This window comes from Lactuca sativa, chromosome 5, assembly GCF_002870075.4.
Source record: "Lactuca sativa cultivar Salinas chromosome 5, Lsat_Salinas_v11, whole genome shotgun sequence".
Classification (NCBI taxonomy): domain Eukaryota; kingdom Viridiplantae; phylum Streptophyta; class Magnoliopsida; order Asterales; family Asteraceae; genus Lactuca; species Lactuca sativa.
Window position 1 is genome coordinate 126,594,231 of NC_056627.2, and position 7,336 is coordinate 126,601,566.

The window sequence follows — 7,336 nt, forward strand, 5'->3', positions numbered from 1 at the left end:
AGGACTACATCATAGGGATGTAGGTCGACACTCAGACAACCAGTACCCGAGGCACGGGAAAAGTTATGCCTAACACAGTCAGGACAGATATGTCCAGGCTAGCCATCATCTCTCATCATCTTGTATTCCTTTCCGTGTAGGAGAAACCATGCCACTGAAGAAGCTCAACCAGTCCAGAAGCAAGAAACCTACCCTCTTATTCGATGAATCTACGTTCCAAGCTGCAGTCTCGGCAGCCGTAGCAGCTGTCATGGCTCATCTGAATGCTAACAATGCCAATGTTAGTAAGGTGCCTGTCGGGATTTCCAATCCTGGCAATGGACAGCAGCAACCAACACTTTCATACCCAGTCATCCAGGAACCTCAACCGAACCCACTAAAGAGAAAGCTCAAGATTTAGGAGGGAAGTACCTCGGCTCAAGGACCTTCCGAAGGGCAACGAGCTGAGACAGCTAAGACTCCTATCAATCCTTCCCTCCCGACCTCAAGAAGACCATACCTAGGAGACCTACCCCACTGCAGCAAGTGCAACTACCATCATCATGGTGCCTGCCGGGAATTCTATTGTGCTAGGTGCAACATGAAGGGGCATACTGCTCGTGTATGCAGAACTCCGGTGGAGCGTATTGCATCAATCACCAAAGTGACGACCAATCCAGTTTGCCGTCTATGTGGTGCGATTGGACATTTCAAAAGGGATTGCCCAACTGAAGGAAACAACATGGACACAGGAGGAGCCTGACTCTACTGCTTAGGAAGAAGCGTCAAGGAACTCAGTAGATTTTTGGTACGTCTCTCGATCTCGGATAACTAAACTAAAGACAATAAAGAAAAATTCAAATGTAAATATTTCCCCAATAAGGCGAAAGTCGCAGCACTGTTTTAAAATTTAAAAATTCATTAGGTAAAACTATAATGGCTAAACATATACGTCACGACCATGTATAGTTAAGATGGACAGACCTAGAGTGAGCGAATGCCGCCTCATTTCCTGTTCCTCGTTTGGTTGTGGATTTAGGGCGGGGTCGCTCAGTCAACAGTCCTCCCCACCTTAAATATACATGACTAGTATATGTGAGGCGATTATAGAAATGCCTCGTGAGAATCCATTCATGAAAAGGTACTCTATTCGGAAACACTTAGAACTCTCTATAGTTCCGCGTCGACTCTATCGGTCCAGGTATCCGCGGTATTGATACACAGGACGAAACCCGAGACGCCTAGAACTTGTGTGCCTGTTCGGCACATGACTCTATCGATCTTCATTATACATCATGTCGGAGTGTGCCAACTTCGACGACTCTATTGATCATGGTTCGACTTTGTGCAGCCATGTGTACATTCTTAGTGCTGTGTAAAAAGAACTTTCTCCATAGCCATGTCGGCGCATAAGGGTTCTTCAGAACCTAAACATAACGCAAATGATTAAACCTAATGTGATCCGTCAATCGTCCCTCTTATCTCAAACCTTCCGAAGTACCCAAGAGAGGGTACCACGCGCCGTTGACCGACCCCTCGTAGTCAGATGGACACCGAAGCGAAAGACACTATAGATACTTCAGAAGACAATAACCATCTGGAGCATACTCCGTAGATTCCCCCGGGAGACCCTTCGCACCTCGCACATCAGAGGACAGAACTCATGAGACTGACCACTATAACTAGGTATATGCGTAAAGGTGACATATAATTGAGATAAAAAAGATTTAAGGTGTGTGTTTCCTCCCTATTCCCTGGTCCTCGTTGGGTTGTGGGTTTGGGGTGGAGTCGCACAGCTGAACATCTTGCCAACCTCAATTGTATACTGCCTGCATACACCCGATATTTGTGGTTAGACTAAGCATGAGCTCTAACACGAACCTCTTAGAAAAACCCTTCACCCTATTCCATAAAATAGGAGCCGGAGTCAAGAGAATCATTGCGGGTTGAGCTATTAAAGTTCCGAGTGATGAAACTCTATACCCACTAGATTTGACCTAGACCGAGAAAACTCAGAACCTTCGGAAGAGTAGTTGCAGTAGGTGCTCGCACTACTCAGGCACCTCGTCCACCTAGTTATAGACGAGCACCGCCTATCATCCTCCACCCTCTTGCATGGAGGAAATCGTCGTCGCCTGTAGACGATAAAAATACATTCTCCAAAGTGAACACTAGGATACCGAGAATCCACAGGATAACCTTCGCAACCAAGAATACTTGGTTAAAGTGCGAAAGTAGCTGTGTTAAACCTCGTGACCCAGATCCCGAAGAGATTATCGACTGGAGGCCACCCCTGGTGTTAGTCGAAGGGTTATGCAGGAACATGCGCTTTCCGCACCGGGATAAACCAAAGTCTTGGAAAATCCTTGGACTATTAGGTGTTACACGAATACCATCTCACGTAGAGATAGTAGAATCACCTCTCGAGATAGTCCAACACTCGTCTGGTGAAACCCTATATCCCCGACCCTCAGAGTTTCCGCATCTCAGGGGCCTTTAGTGCAGATTTATTTTGCACAAGCTTGAGATAGACACTCTACAGCAAACCGATAACCATAGTCACGCAACCCACTCGACGATCTAGAAAGTCTCTATCAGCCAGTTGACAGGAAACACGAAACCGAAAGACCACTCGAGATCCCTAAGAACCAACCTGAAGGACTACACACACAGTACAAGTGAGAGCGTTAGGAACTTCGGAATGGCGATCCTGCCAGTGATGATCTTGCCATAGAAGTACACTATGTTCTTAGTACTGAAAAGCTCTACCATTCCGAGAGCTTAGGACCATCCGAGAATCCTCATGGAGACATGGTCCAACCCTTTTCAGGCCGCTACTACTTTCGGATATACCACCAGATTCACACTCGATCAATCCACTTCTTAGACGCGATATGTGATTTCCCGACAACACTCTTCGTGCCTCACTCATCTCGATAGAAACCATTGAGAACCCTAACCTTGTAGATACACCAGTCGGAACCCACTAGTTACACAAGACGAAATCGGCATCCCGTACGTGAAGGTCTGTTGGAATGACAAACACAGACTAAAGTTCACTGGGGAATGCGAGGACAAACCATATAGGAAGTACTCTCTTACCTCTACTTGGCCATTCATACCTACTTCCTTGCCTAGACCTGAATTTCGGGACGAAATTCCCTCTAACGGGGGGATGATGTGACAACCCAAGTTGTTCCGTTACATTTCCCCGTTACCGTTAACGGAATATTCCAGTTTATAAAAGTTCCGTTAATTAGAGGTTGTCAATTAAATAAACATTTCATTGGTTTATATTTAATATGTCGTTAAGTCGTGATAAAAGGAAATAAAAACACATAACACACATTTCCATTTAATTGGAAAAAGTTAGTTTTATTATTACGACCACTAAATCGGGTGCGACCAAAAGCCCCGTATAACGGCAGTATTGGGTAGATTCCCACTGAGCTCCAACTCCCACCCATATATAAAGGGGAGTAAACTCCGTTTGGAGACTTTTTACCCTCTCTCTCTCTATACTCTCTCTCTAGACTCGTTTTCGACCCAAATCTGCAACCAAACGCTTCCAAATCATAAGTCCACTTACCCTAGCTTAATCTAAACATTATGATTCGTGCTTATAGCTTAGAATTGGACCATTTAAGCTGTTGAAAAGGAGTTCATGGCCTAAGCTCCTCCTTAGGCCGTAAACACCTAAAATGAGGCCAAAATGACCCCAAAATGTCCCTAAATGCTTGGAAACTAATAGAGGAATTAGCCTAGGAGTGTTTGCACATTTAAAAGAATCAAATTTGGGCATAAAAGAGAGTTTACGGCCCAAGCACATGCTTAGGCCGTAAACACCTCTAAATCTTGTTAAAATGCTCCAAAAACACTCCCAAACCACCCTTAGGCTTAATACAAAATTTAGGGACTTGATATTTCGGGTTTTGATCAATTAAACACAAAAAAATGAAGGGACAAAAGGAGTTTACGGCCCAGGCATGTACCAGGGCCGTAAACACCCTTAAACATGCCAAAACATTAAGTTTTGTCCCCCAAATGGCCTTAGACTATCTCTATAAAATGCTAGGAAGGTATTATGGGCTTAAAACATCACTTAACTCAAGACATAGGAGTTTACGGCCGTGAACTCCCTAGGGGATGGTCCATGGGCCGTAAACTTCCTAAAGAAGCCCTTAGGAGCCTTAAACCCACTCATGCCTCTTTAGAATTAGACCTCGAAAAATCCCACTAACAAGATTAAGCTTTAAAATACACTAGAACCCCTCACCATGAGTTTACGGCCGTAAAATCATGGTGAGTAGTCCCTGGGCCGTAAACATAGCTTTGGGAGTTTACTCTCGGATAGTAAACTCCATTCCTAAGCCATACACACCTTTAGATGCTACCCGGGACACGCAACCACTTAACCAAAGTGTTTTCCGCTCCTTTGAGTGCGTATACGTGTTTAATTAGTATTAAATATACTAATTGTATGTGAACATATGTTATCATATGTTAAATAGGTCATTGAGTGTGTTCGAGTCCTTACGTGACACCGAACGCCCAAACGACACCTTCGTCGGACCTACTTACACCAGGTGAGTTCGTACCCCTGAATGAACCTTTTAACGTTTTTACATGTTTTATAGGGGGGGAATACAAGTTAAACATGCCAGTTATCATATCAATCACATGTGATTGATAACCCGCATGCACATGGATTTACCACACTGTATACTGTTTTACAGAGTAGGACACTATAAATGGTTTTCTAAAAGGTTTTCACTTGTTCAAGTTCTTACTTTTACTGCTTTATCAAAGTTTCATTTCAAACTGATTTATGAAAGGTTTCCAAAGAATTTCTAAAAGTTTTAAATCAAACTTATTTCACAAAGGAATATCAAGTCGTAATTTTCTTAAAATATAAATGTTTTCCAAAGTTTACGTCTATGTTTTTATACTTCTACTCGATAACGTTTCCATTTTGTGATACACTTATACTTGATAACGTTTCCACTTCATGATACATTTATACCTGATGGACGCTTATACTTGTTCACACTCTTACTTAGTGATACGTTCCTACTTCACTTACACTTGATATCGCTTCTACTTCACTTATACTTGATAGGCTCCTACTTCACTTGTTGAATGCTCTTACTTCACTCGTTAGACACTCCTACTTCACAAGAATCACTCCTACTTGTTACTCACTCAGTTGTAGTTAGATGTATGTCTATGCTTGTCTAGATGCATATAAGTAATGAATTGTAGGACTTAGGAAGGCTTGTCCGCCCTATTTCCTTTTCTTCGTTGAGATGTGGTCTGGTGGGATCGGATGGCCGTCCGAAGGTCGTTTGATTCATTAGTTATATATTATGTATACGAGTATGGACGTACAGGCATGCTCTAGTCAGTTCAGTTAAGAGTCTCTACCTCTAGTTCAACACTTACATTAGAGACACACTACCCACTATTTGGAAGTCTCTACCTCTAGTTCAATACTTACACAGTACCCACTATTTGGAAGTCTCTACCCACTATTTGGGATGCATCTTCAGGACATGGACTTCTCCGTCTTCTAGTTGGTAACCAGAATCTCCTGTAGGGAGAGCGGACATTGTGTGTATAGATCTATACGAGATTGATAACCCCGCACCCAGACTGGTAGCTACAGTCCCGACCTACCAAGCTAACGGGTGACAAATGTCATATTTTAGACGCTTGTAGGGCGTCTAGTACTCTAGTCAGTATGGTTACGAGTATCCCGGGTTACATTATAATTCATTGGCCTTAAGGTAACGGTATTTTGCCAGCAATTTACACTGTATGTTGGTAACCCATTTTTCAGAGTCACACTGTTTTGATCTTGCAAGATGTATCTTTCATTTGATACTGTCTGCAGTCTGTATTCTCTATTTTAGACCTTACTAGACACATCATTCATTTGGTGCTGTCTGGGGTCTGTATCCACTGTATTCATTGTATTCACTGTTTTAGACCTTGCTAGACGTATCATTCAGTTGGTACTGTCTGGGGTCTGTGTTCACTGTATTAGACCTTACTAGTTGTACCTTTCATTTGGTACCGCCTAGGGTCTGTGTCTCTTTCTGTTAGACTGAGCCATGCGTGTCGTTCGTTCGATACTCTCCTGGAGTCTATGATTCTTTTGCCTTAGTCAACAGTCCTCACTGCTGAGGCATATGTTATTTCCCTGTTGTCTCTCGCTTTCTTTAATAATCAAATTTAGTATTTTGATAATGATAGCAATTAAGGGAAAACTACTTTTTACCACATAACACTGACCAGTCTTGGTAGAAGGCTGCTTTTATTAAAGAAAATATAGGATTTTCTGGAAGGAACTCTAATACACTGTAATCTCTTAAACTACTACTTTTATTAAAGTTATTTGAATAAAAACGTCACTAAATGCTTATGAACTCACCATCATTTGTAAAAATGCTGATACTCGCTTTTCAAATAACTTGTATTCTCAGGTTAGCATTAGACAGGTACATCCCCGGAGTAGTTGATGAAGATAGCTTAGTGCCATGCCGTACTTACTTATATTTACTTGTATTACTTCGATGTATTGTAATGTAACCATGCAAAACTATTACTATTAATGCAATGTTTTGTTGTACTTTGATTACTATAATGAATGTGTTGTGATACTTGACATGACGTCATCCACCCCAGAACGTTTCCGCCGTTCCGGTTTTGGGGTGTGACAAGTCCCTTAAGTTTAATTAATCTCTTTTAGTCACAAAACTAATTACCAATTAATTATTGACTAATATTAATTAAACAATATGATTTCTCCTTTAATATATTATTCCCATAATATATTAATAAATCATATTTAATCCTTTCTTTCCATAATTCATCCTATCAAGTTGCTTTGGTGAAGGCAACCCAAAAGGACCATGCACCATCGGGTCAAGTACATACCAAAATAGTTATGGACTTAGACATTAATCCAACAGTCTCCCACTTGGATAAGTCCAATAACTATTATGCGTATGACTTCAGATCCTGATCTGCAATCGTAGCTTTCCAAAGCCGCTGTCATCTCTGATCGTATCAGATACGTGTGTCCTTAGATAAGGGATCATATATTCCTCCATTCTAGATATCATATGAGATATGATTTCAAATCATTCTCTTTGTACTATATCTCGATTCCCGATTTATGACGACTGACTAATTGAACAAATCAAATTAGCCCTAGCCCGGCCGAGCATTTACGTTTGTCATCACTAAATCATCGAGGGGCCCAAAGATATCGCTTTTATCCTACTTTGGATAAAAGGAACTGATAAACTTTGATACAATGCTTGCTTGCACTCACCCACCAAATTACACACAA